The sequence below is a fragment of the Falco naumanni genome, chromosome 3 (assembly GCF_017639655.2).
Source record: "Falco naumanni isolate bFalNau1 chromosome 3, bFalNau1.pat, whole genome shotgun sequence".
Classification (NCBI taxonomy): Eukaryota; Metazoa; Chordata; class Aves; order Falconiformes; family Falconidae; genus Falco; species Falco naumanni.
In genome coordinates, this window is record NC_054056.1 from 85394803 (window position 1) to 85414005 (window position 19203).

Sequence of the window (19203 nt, forward strand, 5' to 3'; positions counted from 1 at the left end):
CTATCAGGAGTTAGAGCTGGTCATGGCAATGGCTTGTTCAGGGAAATTAGGTGTCAGCTCCCAGACCTGGATGGGTTCCCAGCAGTGTGTTGGTGCTGTCATTCTGAACACTTATGGTGCCCAACGGTGCCAGAAGTTTTGGCTGCATGTATTACTGCCACAGTAGTCATGACCCCAGCCTTCTGTCTTCTCCTGGCTTTCCCGGGTTGCACGGGCAGTGCATGGCGTCTCACTCCCATCACCCATTACTGTGTGCCATTGCAGCCTCAGCTGCAGAATGGGTTGAGAACAGGTCCCAGCTTCAGAGGCAGATCCAGTGGGCTGGTAATGGGAACAAGCTGATCAGACAAGATGCCCTAGCCACAGGACCTGTAATCTTATGGACCCATTATCCGAGAAACGTTAAAGGTAGCAGTGATATAACAATGTTTTTCCGATACCACTATCATGACAGAATCCAATGGGTTTCTCACCCTCATGTATTGTGCACGTATATGCATACACAAATAGCTCGGTGGGTTATTTGAAAAACACTTTCTAGTCTCTTTAAACCTGGCTTTCTGTTCCTGCATAAAAAGTAAAACTACAAGGTCTAAGCTACTGCTCTCTAATTTTGTTCAGTAAAGGGAGGGAGATTTTTGCGTTTCAGTGACAAACCATGGCAGAGAACTCAGCCAGAAAAAAAACACAACCCAAACTATTCACCTGCCCCTTGTCTCTTCACTTCTATCACCATCCTCTAAAATGAGATTCCCTTCAAATAAACTTGATTTGAAAGATATAGGTCAGTTTCCTTCCATTTACATCGGGATCTTTAGAGTATTCTGAATTTCTCTGCATCTAGGAGAGTGAGAAACACGCTCTTCAGGCAGAAGCTGTAAGTCTAGTGCAATTTCTTGGCTTCTGACTCTGGATTTGGAAGGTGAGGGAGGGGGAAAAGTCCTCAAAACCAAGAAAGCAAGCACACAGATTTATGAAATACTCTGCACCTTGAGATAAGTACACAGCTGTACTGCATCCATAAAAAAAGGCGGCAGCTCTTTATGAAGCCAAATGATGCTGTCAGACTGATGGCTTAGGAAGGAAAAAAGAGGTTTGCTTTTTCTTGATAAACAAGAAGTATGTTATCGTCAAACTGACACACAGAAACAAGTAGCAAAAGCAAAGGAAAGGCACTAGAAAAAGGGCCCAGCTCACTGTGGATGAATTACAAAACAGCTGAACAGCGAAAGGTGTATAAGAACAGCGTGAACAACAGCCATTACACTGAGTAAGGGCTACCCAGCCCAGGCAGAGCACACACACGTACAAATGAAACTGGGTGTGATTTCCTTTGAAAATTGTTGATGTCGCTTAGTTTTACAAGTACCTAAAACTGAAGGATCTAAACTCAGGAGACACCTATAAATCTGCATCTCTGCCTTCATCTTACATACTAATACTGCCAAGCATCCATCACACGCAGCATCACCCAGTTGCAATCAGCCAGTTTGTAGCCAGGAGCAACAGATTTTAACAGCATTTCCAGGGGAATCTTTTCCTAGAAATAGCTAAGGCCCAAACTTCTTACACAGTAATCTTTATCTTTCCTTTTTGGCTCCAAAATATGGTTCAAACACAGCAGAACATCATCAGGAAGGAAGGCTGAGACAGCAGGCTTCCACAATGCCTTGCAGCTTTTCAGCTAAGTCATTAGTCTTAAAAGAAGGAGGCCTCAGTGTGCCAAATCAGGGGTAGAAAGCAATTTAGCTTGGGTTTCCCATTTCAAGCTATTCCAGTTATGGAGATACTAGATTCCTCACTAGCTGCTTTATGGCATGAGCAAGAAATGATCAGGCTTTAGGAAAAGAACTGGTCTTTGACTGGATGGATGAATCTTTCCCTGATCTGGGTAAAAATCAGGTAATTCTGAGCTGCATGCGGCTTCCACTCCTTGCCTACTTTGAGTTGCTTCCAACCATGCTTAGTTACTCTTCTCTCCATGCGCTATTTTTTGTGGGTGCTACCTACCTTCCCTCCTTGTTCTTTGGTCCTACCACTCTCAGCTGCTTTGTAAAGGAAGGAGACCTGGGCAGGCAGCTGGAGAGAAGACACAGTGTGCTCTGGGCAGCTGGAGTCAGGGTCCCTGAAGCCTGCCAGGGCATGCCTTGGTCACCCTGACAAGGTGTACATCCACATTTCTGTGCATGTCAGTTCGTACTCTGCAGCTTGGGTCCTATCTCTCCATTTGCTCACTGAGCACCCTTGAGCCCTCTCAGCGCAACAGCCCTGGAATCCAGCTGTCCCAGAATACTTGTAAAATTCCAGTTTGAACAATTTTTAAAGTCAGCATGACCTTGGTCAAAATTTTTGTTTTGGTTTGGGGGGTTTTTGTTGATTTTTTGGGGTTTTTTTGTTTGGTGTTTTTTTTAGTTTGTGTGTTTTGTTTTTTTTTTTTACAGAAACATCTTTTTATTCTTTGCATATATTGCATAGCAGTTGGAGTGTTTGGTTGGATTACGAAACACCTGGGCTGGGCTGCTTGCATTTTGTTGCAAAGGTGGCTGAGTGTAGAGGGAGAGTGTCCAAAAAGCTGAGATCAGAAATCAGCAGGTCTTGTTCTAACAAGCTTGTTGAATTCATTAGAAGCTTTTTGCTGAGTGTGCAAGCAGCAATAAAGAAGAAAAACTTCAGTGCTCAAGTGGTGTAACTGCTCCTAACGCTTTCCCAGTGGCTCATGTCTGACAGCTCAGGGTGATTTAACCTGCTAGACTGAAACCTACAGAAACGAATGGGACACCTTTGGTTCTCTTCCTGAGTGCCTCACAACAATTTTTCCCACCTTCTGCTGGTCAAAAAACAAACCACAGCGTCTGGTTCAGCATACCTCAAAGATCGGGATTTTGTGTATGTGGCCTCAATTCTACAGAGGTTTAACTAACTCCATAAATAATATCTAAGGTCTTGATGGTGCTGCCATTAGAGCTGTTGGACTTATTTGACTGCTGTAGTAGTGATGCATACTAATGATTACAGGACCTCTCCATTTCCTCCTGGTGCCATTGCAGAAAATGAGAAACCTATTATTACATGTTACTGTAAATATTTATACACCTTCTGGGTCTGCATAAAGCCCAAAAGTAATGAAAGTAGATTCTGTTTCCATCTTCTAAGTGTCTTTACACTTACCCTTTAAGCAAAAGTTTCGGCTTTTGCTTCCATGTTTGTCTGCTTTTTATATTCAGACACTGCCCCAGGGACCTTCCAGTCTCCTGAGGCAGAGCAGCAAAGGAGAACAACCTTCTGAAGTTTTTAATTAGTTGGATTTTCTTCCAGTTGCTAACATGTCCTGTCATATCTGCATTTGTTTGTATCTTATCATGGAAGTACAGACAATATGGCTGGAAAGGACCTTGAGAGGTCATTGTCCCTGAAGGGATGATAACTAACACACCATTTCTGATGGGAATCTATATGACCTGTTCTTGACAACTTGCAAGTAGGTATTTCCCAATCTTTCTGAGATTTTTTTCCAATGAGGATTAATCCTTCTTGCTGCAGTTTTACTCTATTATTTCTTGTCCTGTCTCCACTGAATTTTTATTCCTTTACCTTTTGCAGCAGCTGCCTGAGCATCTTAGGTAATACTAAGTATGCCCTCAGTTTTCTCATTTCTGTTTAACAACCTCCATTCTTCACAGCCCAAATCTTCTAGGTGCCTGATCCTTCCTATTGTCTTTTCCTAAACTCCCACTGACAAACATCCTAAGCCTTCTCTAACTTGCTGCTTTTTCATTGCTGTCAATGCTTAGCACGCTATTCAGTAATGACCAACAGAAAAAGCTTCAATATGCCTCCATGGCTGGTCCTTTTGCAGAAACCAGTTTAAAATATACTTTTATTCTGAGTTGTATAAAACCAGTTTATAAGGATAGTCACAGCCTTTGACTTTGTTTTCTTAGTCATCCTTCTGGCAGAAATTCAACAACAATTGGGCAGAAGCAGCTCCAAAAGCCTTCTGTGTACAGACCTGCAAGTAGGAGGAAAGGCAAATAATGACACATTTATGTGTAGCAGGAGAATCAGGTTCTTTGTGAGGAAATTCAGCAGGATTTGGAGAGACAGGTTTCCAAATGAGGCATTAATGGTCATAACCAGAGAGATTTGGGGGTTGTTGCATGCAGACATGCAAGGCGCTGCTTTGAAGCTGTATGAACAGTGCTGGATGCACAGTCTAACCTCAGCTGGTTGGTAATGCTCAAACACTACCTGAAATATTTTCTCTGTGATCAGAATATTTCCTTTTGTCACCAGAAAGCAAAGCAGAGGTTTCTGCTGACTCCATGCCTGTGCTCCTGACACATGTGATGCATTTGGTGATGGTTGAGGCAGATTGAGCCCTTAACTAAATCAATCACCTGGGAAAAATGCTAAGAGCAACCCCAGGATCTGTCTCAAGGTGTCTCTTCCCTGTAGGCATATGCTTATCATCCGCATTCCTCTGCCTATGCTGACAGTTTTTACTGCTGAGAACTCAGCAGATATGCTCATCTTTTCCAGTGTGCCTTAGCTGCTGCCAGGACACAAGGCTAACATCCTTGTTCTACAGAGGTTTTAGATGCTGTTTTCACTAAATAAACTTTTATGAAGTGTGAACCTGCAAGTGACACAATAGGTTTGGATCTAGCGCTGTTATCATCATCGAGAGGCTATTATCTACACACGGTGTGAAGCAATCATTGGAGTCAGAGGTGTCTGAATCATAGAAAATTATGGCTGGAAAGGACTTCCACAGATCAGCCATTCTACCTCCCACCCAAACACTGGATAAACTACCTACAACCTCCCTGGCAGATATTTGTCTTATGTCTTGTTAAAAGACATATCTCCCATGATGAAGCTTTTCACAGATTTCCTCTGGCAATTTATTCCAGTGCTTGACTACACTCACTCATTTTCCTAATGCATAATGTACACAGAGCTAATGCATAACTTATCTTTAGACAGGAAAGCAATATGATCAGAGAAAGGCAATACTTCTATCTCTCTCTAGTACAATTGTAATAAGAGAGTAACACACCTGAGTATCTTGAAAGAGCTAACTAGAGAGGCTTGTGTGGATACACATGTGGATCTGAGCATGGCAGCAGCAAACTCAGCACAGGGATATGCAAATTAGGTGGCTGGAAATGCTGAGGTCTGACATTTTTCTGAAGTTTCTCCCTCTCTGGGCTGTAGGTGTCTTAGTGCTGTGCAGTGATGCTTCCCTCCATGCAGGTTTCACAGCTTTAAGCCTTCACCTGGCCCCTCTCCTTTGGTGGCAGAGGCAGAGCTCACTCCCTTTGTTCAACATAGACTGGCAGCAAGAACAAACTCTATAAATCACTCAGTTGTGGAGCACTCATGCAAGACGAGGAAAACTGGGTTCAATGTCCTCTTTTGCCTAATGAGTCCAGACTCATACCTTGCATTAAGGTGCCTTGCCTGCAGATCGGTCACTGCTTTTCCCTGTTGCAATGCCCTGCTTGACGTGAAAAAAGTTTCATTGCACTGGAAAGCAAGACTGTGATTTTTAGCTTTGCAATTAGATGCTTGTGTTGAAGCTTGGAACAGTGGGTTTGGGTCTGGCCACAAGGATTTCATCAATATTTTGTGCAATATTTGTTTTATGCAAAATGCATACACAAACTTTGGCTGAAAGAGCAGGCATCACCCTCCACCCTCAATTGCTCTTCTCAGGAATCATGCTCACTTTCTGTGACTCACTGAGTATTTCACTTTTCCACACAATGAAACAAGTTCAGCAGGTGAAGCAGAGCCTACCCTCGGTTACACACCCTTTGGAGGTGAGCAATCGTGGTTTGAATCCTTTCCCAGAAAGAGAAGAATGAACCTGGTAGCCCACTTCTTGGTGGCTGCTTCAGAGCATTCCACATTTCCTCCAGCTGCATTTTGAAGGAAAGCAGCTGCTTCCACTGGACTTCATGTGTCCATTGCTTTTAATTAATTTAGGAACTCAGAGTGGCAGGCAAGGGAGTGTCTGGGGGATTTAGACAAGTGAGGGCAGAGGCAGAGCTGCACGCTGCACACTTCCATCCCGATGGGCCCAAAAATGGAGCTGCTGCTGCAAGAGGGGAAGTCATGCCAGAAACCCCCTTCCCTCCATGGTGAAGTACTAACAAAAAAAGATCTTGAGACAGCTGAATTTAAATTTAAATTGAAATCACCTTCCCAAGAACACGCAAGAAAACTACAAATCTGAAAACTTCTCATGTCTTGGTGCCATTGGCTAGCTCCCAAATGAAGCTTAGTCCTATTACACCAATAATGTGTTAGGGGGTGTTGACTTCCCTGCATCTTAGAGCAGAGAGCATCAATTAATTAACATAACCTTCTTGCTACTGTTCATCAAAGAATTTTTATCTAATTATAGTAGTTTACTGTAAACTTTTCCCCAGGGAGTTTCAGACTGCGGTTTTACTAGGTGTGCTGGATAAGTTAAGGATGCACATCTCTAATTCAGCTATTCAGGAGTATTTCAGTGCCTAATTCCCACAGAGTTTCTTGTCTCTTTTGTTTTAATTTCAGATGTGGTTAAGTTAATTCTGGAAATTAATTAACAACCAGTAGAGACAATCTCAGATTGAAAGTAGCTTGCATGAATGTGGTCAAAAGTAAGAGAATTCACAATTAAAAGGTGAAGAAAAAGGGAGACAAGTAGACCTCAAAAAGGTAGATTTGACTAAATTCAGGTAGTGCATCAGTAAAATTTCATGGGAAGCCAATGAGAGGGAAGGCTAACCTACGGAGAAGGACTGTCAGCCAGAAAGTAACAATATGAAGGACGCATGCAGATAAATTCAGAGAGGACACAGAGGCAGCTTGCCTCCGTCACCTCACTACTGTCCTCAAATTCATGAGGTGAAAAAAAATTGAAAGGAGGCCATATTAATATTTACAGGAAAAGAAGAATGAGCATGAGCAATTAGGGACAGGATCCAAAAGAACAAAGGATAAAAGAAGATGCAACTTGTAAAAAGATGGAAAATAACAAGAAATTCAGCTATAAACAGCCTTAGTAAGGGAAGAGCCAGGCAAGAGGAGTGCCTCTGCTTCATTTGCTAAACAGCTTGATGTGGAGAAGGCCGAAACATTCCGTTCTTCCTTTTGCTCAGCTTTCCATAAAAAGTTCAATGACAAGCAAATCTGTAGTAATTAATACCAGCTGAAAAAATGTAAGATTTCAGCCTCGAAAAGGGGAAGGATGGGGTAGGGAGATCTCGGAAAGTACAATTCTTAGAAGTTTGATGTTTCAGCATGGATGATAAATTGCCCGGTATGATATTTATAGACAGGCTGAAGCAACCTCAGTGGAGAACATACAGGAGGGGAACAAGACATCAGGAAAAACACCTGCCCTTACAAGAAAAGGCGACAGATTGAGAGGAAATAGGGAATAACAGGCCTTACTGACAATAGGAAAACTAATTGTAAGTACCTGGATGATGAAAAAAAATCTGGTACTTGCCAACATAGATGTCAAGAGTAAACTACACGAACTGTATTTTCTTCTTCAAAAGGGTAATTGGTCTTATGGTTAGGGAAGAAGTAATGCACCATCTGTCCAGTCTTTAATAGGGGATTCTCACACTTCCTTTCCATGCTCTTACAAGGGCATTAAGGAGGCACAGGTAAGATGAAATCAGTAGAAAAGTACAAGAAAAACTGTATTTCCCCATGACTCATCAAAATGGAAAGACTGGGGTTTCTGTAAGGCTCTTACTCAGGTTCAACTCTGTTTTCTACTCAATATAAGAATAGGTTTTGTTTTGCATGGAACAAGAAGTAACTAGCTTAAGTTTTAGTAAGGTTTATTTTAGATGTTGCCCAGAGAAGCTGTGGATGCCCCATTCCTGCAAGTGCTCAAGGCCAGGCTGGATGGGGCTTTGAGCAACCTGGTCTAGTGGGAGGTGTCCCTGCCCATGGCAGGAGGGTTGGAACTAGATGATCTTTAAGGTCTCTTCCAACTCAAACCATTCTATGATTCTAATTTTTTAATCATAAGTGGCACAAGGAGAAGGAAACAACTGTAGAGTGTCCATCACTGGAGGTCTGTAGTAACAGCTTAAACAAGCTTTTGCCATGGATGGACAATCATAGTTGACCCTGACACTTGTCTCCCTCCCTTTTTGCTGTGATTAAAGGCATTCAAAGAAAAAAAACCTGACTGCAAATGCAATAAAAAAAATCATGTTCCCTGACTTTAAAAAGAGAAGAACCCTCCTGCTGGTTTGTGGAGTCAGGCACTTACACAGCTTTGAGAACCAAAGCCTCTATTACATCAAATGTTAGTGATGTTTGTGGAGATCACTATTTGTCTGTATCTTTTATCTTTGTTTCTAACAGCTGTAATCACAATTAAATTCCAACATTGCTGTTGTGGTTCATGTTAAAGCTTCTTGCTTTGCAGTGGCATAGCTGAGACACTCATCAGTCTCTGGAGCTGTTAATTAAAGGATAAACATTCATGTCAGAGAACTAAAAAAAAAAAGGTTTATTATGGGAAACTAAGTGCTAAGCGGAAACACAGGCATTTATCAAGAGAAGCAGTAGCAACACAGAGAAAATAATTCCAGTGAGTGAACATGACAAAAGAGAACTTCAGCAAATGCAATTATGAAAAAGAAATGTCAGTGCTGCCCCTTCAGGCCTAGCATGTTCACTGGTGCCTGCTGGGGTGGAAGGCTCTGCTCCAGCAAAACCCGGAGGTCTTTGCATGTCCTGATGTAAACAGCCATAAAGGTGGCCTGCTTGGAAGGGTGAAAATTACTGAGCAAAAGAAAATGCTCTGCTGAAAAATACTAACAGAGAAAGGACTGACAGTCTGGAACTGTGAGCTGGGGCACTAGGCCTGGGAACCAGAAGCACCCTTGAGAAGTGCAGCTGGCATCTTTGAAGTACAGCTGGGTACCTAGAAACCAGAGGCATCCTGAGATACTATGAATAAGCCCCAAAACAAGAAACTGTAAGAGCAACTTATCTGAAAAAGTGGAAACAGTCTGGGGAAAAGAAATAGTTCTAACAGAACAGAAAACAGTATCATCTGTTGGCTGTGACATGTGGAAAATCAAAAATAACAGCATCTATTGGCTGCCTGAGGCGGTGATGTCCTACACCCTCTTACGCCTCTATCATCTAAGAACAATTTAATTTTTATCCAAAATGAAGCCTCTCTCTCTGAGAACTTCCCATGCTTCATGTGCTTTTCTTTTCCTAAACAGGCTGAACCCTGCACAAACTTTCTATGAGCACTTGGATGTTCACCAGCCATGCCTGCCTCACTCCAGGCTCGGTGACAAAGATCATCTCCAAAGTGATACTCTGTCTATTTATCTCATTGGACTCCCTTTGAGCCCAGTTTTGGGGGTTTTCCCTCCTACCTCTGGGATGGTTGGGTGCCCCTCTGGGATCAGTCCCTCTCCTCTGAGATGATTTGACCCCTTCTGAAATCTGTCTAATTCACTTGGTAATGGCCAGCAATATATACCCGTATAAGTAAACTATCATAAGCATATTTGCTGTTATATTGTTGATAAGTTGTTTCACTAATCATGTTTGTAGTTGTCAGTAATAGTGTATACCTAGTTGGTTATTGCTATACAATTGCTTGCTGCTATTATTAACTGCTGCAATACTAATGATCGATACTCTATTATTTATTGCTGATAGTAATTTGTAATAACTTGCTATAAGTATATATTCACTTTATTAATCATAGATATACTTGCTATTGGTGATTTTTGTGGTCTTTGTGCTAATCTGTGATAAGTAGAGAAATCTAGAGGATAAAAGCCTCCATGTCCTTGTGTATCATGGAGTCCTACAAGCCATGGTCACGATCTCTACCCACCCAACTAGCCAGGTAGCCCTCTAGGTCACGACATATTCCCAGCCATGTGCTTAGATTCCCTAAGTGTGCTCCATGCTGCCACTGGGAATACAAGTGAGCCTAAAGGTAAGCATGTGACAAAATGTTCTGCTGCATGTACGCAAAGCTGTAAAAATCAGTAGCATCCCACCAACAGACAGGATAATGTAGGAGGTCCAAGGAAGGGAAAATACACCTACATGAATCAAATGGCTTGTCATCCACTAAAGATGTTTGAGAACAGACTGCTCTCTGCATTCAGATCTGTAGTGCTGCAGGGTTGGGCTGCTGAGCACACAGCTACTCACCAGGCCAGCTGCAGCTGGAGAAGCAGCTGGTGGCCTGAACACTTGTCCCCCTAGAACAGGGGGGAAAAGGGACTGTTCACCAGTGCCGCCCCCTCCTCTCTGACACAGTGTGGCTTGTCACTGCTAAAAGTGGAGGCTCAGTAACATCAAGCATTTAGGTGGTGCTGAGCAGACAGTATTTGGCACCAGGTCCCCTAGCCTAGCTATGAAAAAAGCAAGTTCGTGGGTATGAGTTAAATTAGTATTTACCAAGTTAAACTTGAAAAAAATTAAACCATCATACATTTATCTATATGTGAAGCTTTCTTTTGATATGTGTGGACATTGGCTAGGTAATAAATATGTATAACACAGATGTATATGGATTTTGGTGGAGTAGCATAATATTTTCTCATGATGCTATCAGGAGTAATTTCTGTGCCTCATGAATACGTGACTTATACTTCCATCCAGCATAAAATCAATGGAGTTACACATAGAACTGCCTTGCCCTTCTAGGCTTCCTCCCCTGCTTTCAGTTACCTAGTTAGCTCAGATTGCATCAACTACAATCTGGTTTAATATGACAAAGTACCTGTGTATGTCTCTCCAGGCCCACCTACGTACCTGCTGTGAATATGTCTGCTTTAAAATGCCAGTGAACTAAGAGCTGAAATGAAACCAGACTAAGCATACTCTGTTGCATGAAACTTCAGTTTACCCAAAATCTTCCCTCTAGTGGAAAGCTGTTGGAAAATTTCCTCTCTACCATCAGCTTGCCAGCATAAGACAGCCCTCGCTTACATGCCCTTTTCAAAAATAAATGCATCCTATCTTTAACGGTATTTCAGTCTGAGTTCACTAAGTTCATGTTGTCTCTGAAGCAGTTGACAGAAAACATTACAACAGGCAGGGTGGGAGCGGATTTACAGTTACTGTACTGCATTTGGAAATGCTAGGGACAAATTTTCACAGACTGTAATGGAAGAGTCATACGTTTGAGACACCTCCACGTGTCATCTTGCATATCTTGGAAGATAAGAAGCAAGTGGGGGGGAAAAGCCTTCAAATGAAACAAATCTTTAATAAGTATGCTCAGGTAAAGATGAATACAGCAGAAAATTTGATATGTGGTTGATACAATTACATTTCCTCTCCAAGACAACTTAGGCTGCAAGAAACACTATTATTAATCTGCCCACAGTATTACTTAGTCTTAGAGACTTGCCTCCATAATTCAAATAATATTATTAATGTGTTTGCAGATCTCACTTCTTTTATTTGGTGCCTACATTATCTCAACAGCTGTAGTCTGATTTCAGAGTTTTTTGTTGTAACTGATGCCACCTTTAGAAAACCATTAGTCTCTTTAGAAGTTAAAACCATAACTGAGTCTTTCCTGCTTTCTTGTCTTCTGTTCCATCTTCTGTACAGATGGTGCCTTTTCTTGTGAAGGTTAAGTCAATGTAATGGTTTTAAATATTTGTGGAAAAAATGATGACTTTTTTTCCTAGCTGTTCTGCTAAAACAGAATTATTCTTTTAATAGATGGAAATGTCTCTTTTCCAGAGAGTGCTCTCTAAAAGTTTCATTCTGAATTACATCAGAATCTCAGGGCTCTGCATAAGTACAGACCCTTCTGGAGCTGAGCTGTGTCTGGACTTGGAAGTAATTGGTTTTAGCGTTCATTTCATTTTCCTACTCATTCAAACTTGTTACCACAGAATACAAGCTAAATAAGAAATATAAGAGAGATTTCATATGGATAGTCTGTTAAATGCACAAGCGTATGCTCAAGCAGTTGAACCATCTCACCGTAACCAGGCAGTACTCCTTCAGGCAATTATATACAAATGTCTTTGCTAGGTCAGACTGTGGCTCTGACCCTGTGCTGCCGAAGCAAATGCCAAATCTCCCATTATGTCAGAATTATACCAGAAATGATTTCATTCTAATTCTCAGTGAACGGGTAACCACAGGAGAATGGAGAAATAGGAGGAAAAAATTCCTCAAACATCTCTGCACAACTGCCAAGGTTATACTGAACCCTCTACAACCAGTCTGAATCCTGCATGCCAGTGACTAGGCAATGTCGGCTTTGGTACTGTTTGTTCTGTATATTACATTTTCTTTTCCCTGTAAGTAGAAGGAAAGAAGTCTGTCATGGTTTCCCAGGTTTCAGGAACAATATAATTACTGAACTTTCCCATAGCACCTGTTTGCTAGGAGTGCAGATGACAGCATGACACCCAGGAGGTACCGACAGAGTGTGGCTGGGCTGTGTCCCATTCAAACCCAGGGGCTGGAGCCTCCTTGCTGGTTCTGGACACCCAGCAGTGACGGCTGCAGGTGGAGAAGGTGCTGAAGCATGGTGAACTGTAGGTGCGTAGGCGTCCACATTCATCGCCCCACAATCTAGTTCCCACTGGAGGCACCTGATCTCTCTTATTACTGCATTATTTGGTTTGAGAATTCCCCAGGTCCCCAGAGGGTGCAACTCTGCAAATGCCCAGAATGGCCTAATACTGCCAGAGCTGAGTATCTTGGACATCACAATTTGGCAAATATTTTACATATCAGACTGAGCGTCTTGAGGGACTCTGTCTAGAAGTTTTCCCAGCATACTTGCCTGATGGCACCAGGACCAGACTTTACAGAAAATGCAGTCGTGGCCACCACTTTCTTTTGAAGTTTAAAGAATGGTATGTACTCTCATGATCTTTTTTTTTTTTTTTTTGCACTTCTTGAAGTTGTGTCACTCTGAAGGGGAAGAGAGGAGGGTATCCTAGCCTAAAGAAATCAGCACTTCAGTGAAGACTGCACTTTCCTGAGAGAAGGAATCAGGCTGCCATTTTTCTGTCTCTGCTTCCCATTATTTGTACATTTTGTGTGTAATTATTTCATTTAAAACACATAGTAGTTCTTGGACCAGGAACTGCAACCAGACTCTTCTTTCACATCCAGGTGTGCAGCCTGGAAACTACAGTAGGAAAACTACACCCCTAATGTCTTTGTTGCTTGCTCTCCAGTCCAATGAACCTCAAACTCTTCTTTGGTAGTCAGAAGACTCTCCAAGATCAGAGGTCTGTTTCCTCAAGCAGAGAAGGAACTAAACGTGGGCTGTGAGCATGCTCTGCCTCCTGCACAAGGTAGATAGATGCCTTTGTCTCTGGCCATGAGAAAAAATGGTTTCTGCTCTGGTGCCGCAATAAGAACAGGAGAACCGCAAGAAAACTTCCCACCCCGTACACTCCTAGCTATCAGGCTCTTCTGGCTCAAGAACTTCTTGAGACAGATGTGATTTATATTTAACAACTCTCAGTGAATTTAATTTCACCAGCAACTTCAGTCTCTGCTACATCTTTTTTTGAGGTCTGGTTTTAAATTTCTGCTAGGAACAGGATTCAAGACACATTGCCAATCTTCAGCTTTGCCTACCGATTAATTTTAAGAACTTCCAGCTGAAGACTGCTCTATTTTGAGGAGTTTCTCCATGTTTGTTGCATGGAAAATGAGGCAATCAGCTCTCTACCCTGGATTCCCAAGGGAACATTATCAACATTACTTCAGTTGAGATGCATTGAAGATTGCAAAGAAGACTTCAGGAAGAAGAAGAAATAAATACTAGTAAGAGAGCTTGCTGAACTGGATGAATGAACCTGAGCGTATATGGAGTTGGGCTGGCATTTCCTAAAGTATCAAGTATTAGGCTAAGTAGTTGGCAGGTACACCAGAAACAGAAAGAAATACTTCTGATGGAATATACTAGTTATTGATTTTCCATTATATTTAAATAAAAGATAGGAGAAATAAACAAAACAAGAGTGTACACTAGTGGAAGACTTATTTTCTCCCTTAATTGGTTCAGCTGACTGAATAGCAGTGTTTTTCAGCATCAGGTACACAAACAACTGTTGATGGGAATCATTATGTCTGGGTTTGCAGTTCCTTTCAGTGGAAACTGCTATTAAGATCTAAGTGCCTACAGGAGCAAAGCTTTTAACGTCCCCCTGCTATGACAGTTTATCATTATGAATTCCATTTCAGCATAGCGAGCTGAGCAAGGTGCACAAATGAAGTGGGATACAATTTACTTTTACACAGCTAATACGTTGCTAATTATACCTGAACAAATATTGAAACAGGAATTTCTAATAACATGAACCATTACTCACTTTTAAATGTGTTTTTCTGGAGGACTATTCAGAACTGTAATCACAATTTCAAGTATAATGAAGCAGAAATAAAAGGAGTTTTTATTATTTTTAGCTTTCAGTCGTGAGGTGAAAATAATAAGAATTTTTAGCTGTTTGCTTACAAGAGGCCAATGCAAACATCCAGTAAAGTTAAGGTTTCTACCATTAATAATACATAAAGTCATCCTGATGAACACATAGACCTGAATTAACTAATTTTTTTTTTATTCTGGAAAGAGCTATAGAAAATTAAACATCTCTACAGGGGCTTTCTCTATGGCTATATAGAAAAACTATATAGATGTCAGTCTGCTTGTTCATCATGAGAGCTAGAAAAGAATGACCTCTCTAAAACTAGAAGAATTCCCTGTAAGTACTAATATAAGCTGGTCCCAAACTAGGACCTCTTGTCCCTTTTGCAGCTACCTGTTGTTGTTGGCCTTCTCTGGCCAGCCCCTTCCCTACCTTCCCCAATATCACACACACCCCCATGCATTCCCCAGGCTGACACATATCCTCAGCTGGGACTCTCCTGTGGCTATTTGCCCTCAGCCCAGGTCCCCACTGCCAGAAACAGCATTTGGAGCTTTTCTCTTGTCCAAAGGGGGATTTGCAACTGAGGACAGCTGGAGGAAGAAGTGTGTAGCTGTATTGCAACATCATCAAGAAGTCACAGCAGAAGAGAGTTATATCACGCTGATCCACACTACAGTAACTTGCTCAGTTTAAGTCACCCTGACCTGCACGTTGCAGACACTTCAGGACATATCTTTCCTTTTGCTACTCACTGTTGGGAAGCAGAGTACCTTGGGGTCTGCCCAAAAGCCTGTGCAGATGCGCTTGGCAGTGTGCTCATGCTAGGCATGTTCTGGATAGTGTGATCTAGCAGGGCACCTCCAGATGTATTACAGAGGGCCAGGAAAGTCTTTTCCTGACAGCACTGCTGAGGCAGTCCTCAACCAGCCCTGCTGACATAAACAGCGAACCTTCAGTCAGTAACGCACTGGCACTCCAGGACACTACCTTCCTGGGCAAGGTCACAAATACAGAGAAACTTTTTAGAGGATGCAGCACACAGATCTGTGAAATAAAGAAATAAGGGGATGAGTTACCTATCCACGCTTGAACAGGTTCTGAAAAATGTAGTTTCAATATGCTGTATGGTATAGGGACAATGTAGACACAGCTGGTAAAGTTCCTTTACATCATGACACATTTGGAGGCAAAAGACTGGGCTTGTGTTCTCTTTCGAAAATAAAACAGTTGCATATCAAAGGCCATAAAGAGCTGGTCATTTGTGCCTGGGTTTGTGGTCCCAAATGGGACAATCTGTGGATGATGATGAAAGGGCTGTTTTATCTGCATACAGATACATGCATACAGATGCATGCTTGCCTAGAAGATTATCTATTGGGTTTAAAAAAAGGCTTCTAAAAGCCATGTCCTTATTTATGACAGCAAAACTCTAGGGGAAATGACTACAGCCTTAAATGCAGTATAATCTGATCATTTATGCAGCTTTTATCTTATTTTAGAATTCATATTCATGTTCTTGTGATAGATAACCACAATCTTCAAGACATCTATTCAACAGTAGGGACTGTTGATGCTGCTGACACAAGCCCTGTTTCAAATTTATTGTCAAGTCACAGAAACACAGAGACCAAGTCCCCAAAAACTTGTGGTATAATTATTTTGAATAATTCTGATATGGTCTTAGTTGTATCAAACGATAATTACAGAGAGCAGGAGGATGGGAGGGAGGAATGGAAAAGGGAGTCTCCGTTATAAACAAGGAACCCTGGGCCTTCTAGTGTTTTCCTGGCTCCAGCTGCCATCTAGTGCTTTGTGAGGCATGGTGAGGTGCATGGCTTGCTTTGAGTCTGCATGGATCTCTGAGAATGTACTTCACCTGCACACACAGGCAGGATAAATAGTACAGAACCATCTCTGCAAGGGATGGCAAAGGAGGAAGATTTAACACAGCAAGTTGAGGAAGTCCTGCAAAATTAGTTCTCAAGTGTTTGAGGTGGTATCACTTCCTCCAAATTCAGTGTGTTACATGGTTGTTAAGCGTGGTCTCTGCTGAGCTAAGGACAGACGTAACAAAACATAAATCTTGATCTTCCACTGCACAAAAAGGGGGTAGGTTTCTGTTGTTACCTACTACTGTGGTGCAGTTTGCTGTTGTATTTTGGGCTTCTTGTCCTTTCACTTAAATGGATGTACAGAATGCCTGATTCCTAACTAAAGCGACATTGTTGTAGGGAGAAACATCTCAGTGTAAAAACCATCACTGCAACTGTGCAAACCAAGAGTAAGACACACAATGCATAAACCCAAGCTAATGTAGCAGTGCCCTGGTTTCAGCTGGGACAGAGTTAATTTTCTTCCTAGCAGCTGGTGCAGCGCTGTGTTTTGGATTTGGCGTGAGAACAATGCTGACAGCACACGGATGGGTTTGGTTGTTGCTGGGTGATGTTTATACCAAGCCAAGGACTTTTCAGTTTCTTTGGGCCCTGCTGGAGGGCTGGAGGGGCACAAGGAGTTGGGAGGGGGCACAGCCAGGACAGGTGACTCGAAATGGCCAAAGGAATATCCCATATCATATGATGTCATGCTGAGTATATAAGCTGGGGAAAGAAGAACAAAGCTGGGGACATCCAGCATTATGGTGTTTGTTTTCCCAAGTAACCGTTACACGTGATGGGGCCCTGCTCTCCAGGACATGGCCAAACACCTGCCTACCGATGCAAAGCAGTGAACAAATTCCTTGTTTTGCTCTGCTTGCACGTGCAGCTTTTTTTTTTAACCTGTTAAACCGTCTTTATCTCAACCCACAAGTTTTCTCACTTTTACAATTCCCTTGCTCATCCCACTGTGGGGGCAACGAGTGAGCAGCTGCGTGGCGCTTGGTTGCTGGCCAGGGTGTAACCATGACAAGCAGTCACCAACATAGGCTACAAACTTCTGGAACAGGATCTACACACACCATTATCATTAGCATCTTACTCGCTTGAATTACGCTAGGAAATTACTTCTGCTCTATTGTGGGAGATCTAATCCATCATCCTCAAACAGGCGAGAGTTTGTAGCTCTTTAATACAGTGGCACAATGCTCTCTCAGCTGAGCGCAGTCCCCCCGTTTGTTTGTTCTGGATGTTGCACGTGGCTTTGAAGTATATTGTATTTCATTTGCCCTGTTGTTGTAGCAGGCAGACAACAGATAGCGGGCACAGAGGACATTTCAGGAGCTGCGGATCTTTGTGTGAAGATGGTCCAAACCAAAGTGATGTGACAGACTACATTCACTGTCACTTTTGGTGCAGGACAAGCAATAATGCAGAGATCAAATGGATTATGTTGTTCGGGAGATCTGGTTGACTCTGGCACTGGCACAGACTCCCGAGGTGTCATGTCACTGACAATGTCCATCTGATGCCTGGAGTTTGTGCAAACAAGGGAAGCTGTGCCACCTGCTGTAGATCCAAAACCAACGTGCTGTTGGAAAGTTGCCTGTCGGCACTTCAGTAACAGGATCAGATTTGTGAAGCAATTACTTCACTCACCAGTAATGAATAGATCTAAATTAGCAGCTGGTTTTGAGAGGATGGGAACAAGCTCAGGAAAAGAGATCTCCCTTACTTAAATTGCTTCATACTGAGGTCACAGGTTGATGTTTTATATCTATTCAGAACACTTGGTTCACACCTAGGCATTAGACTATGAAGAATTAAAACCACAGCTTTGGGTCACAGATATAAGGAATAGTCTGTATGTCACTGGGTGGGTGGGGGCTGGAGCAGGGGAGGGAGGCTCTGCAGGGCTGCTTAACAGGGCTGCATGAGAGCCCAAAGCCTTTTATGACTTTGCCTTTGGCAATATTTCATGCTGGGAAAAGCTCTGAAAGATTGAATCTATTGGAGAAGGAACAGAGCTTTGCAGGTTGTCATTGAAACCCATCACAAATCATCGGAATATCAACAAATAGACAGGGCAAGTGAACACAGGTGACAGTCAGGATGGTACACTAAGGCTACCTCCCCTTTTTCATACATAACAGTGCTAATAACCAGTATTACCTATTTTGTAGTACTGATTGTTTTAGTCTCAGGCTAAAAATCACTATCTCTACTCTGAAGACTTCTGTTAATAGCAATAGGCTTCGTAGCAACTGTAGCGATGATGTTGACCATACAGCCAAATTCTTGAAGTAAAGGTGAAGGGACTGGTTGAATTTGTCCATGTTGTCCTTTCATTTAATTTCTTGGAATTTTTCACTTGCTCCAGTTGCTGAATCTATCTGCCAGATCTCCTCCTCTTTTGCACTTAGAAGTTTTGGGTGTTCTTCACTCCAAGATTCAAACCATAGTAGAATTCACCAGGTTGTTCACTGAAAAGCTACGCAAAGAAGCTTCCTGTATACTGGATTGTTGATGTCTTCATGAGGAGCATTCATGATCTTAATTTGACAGTCTGTCCGTTCAATCTGTGTTAACTGATTTTCCTTTCAGATTGTCTCATTGCCCAGCAAAAGCTACCCTGTAAATATATAGTTTTATCTTAAATGATAAAAAAATCAGATTATCATCTCCGTCACTCCATCTTTCAAAGCAACAAAACCAAGTATTTTATTGTTTTGAACATTCAGGGACGACCTCTCACATATAATCTCTCAAAAATATTTTGATTACACAGCAATCATGTCTTGTTTTACTACAGAAAACACTACAAAAATTAGCCAAATTGCAACTAGCACAGAACCAAAAATGCCTCTAAACTTAGTGATTACATTTCAGTGTCCTTTCACATA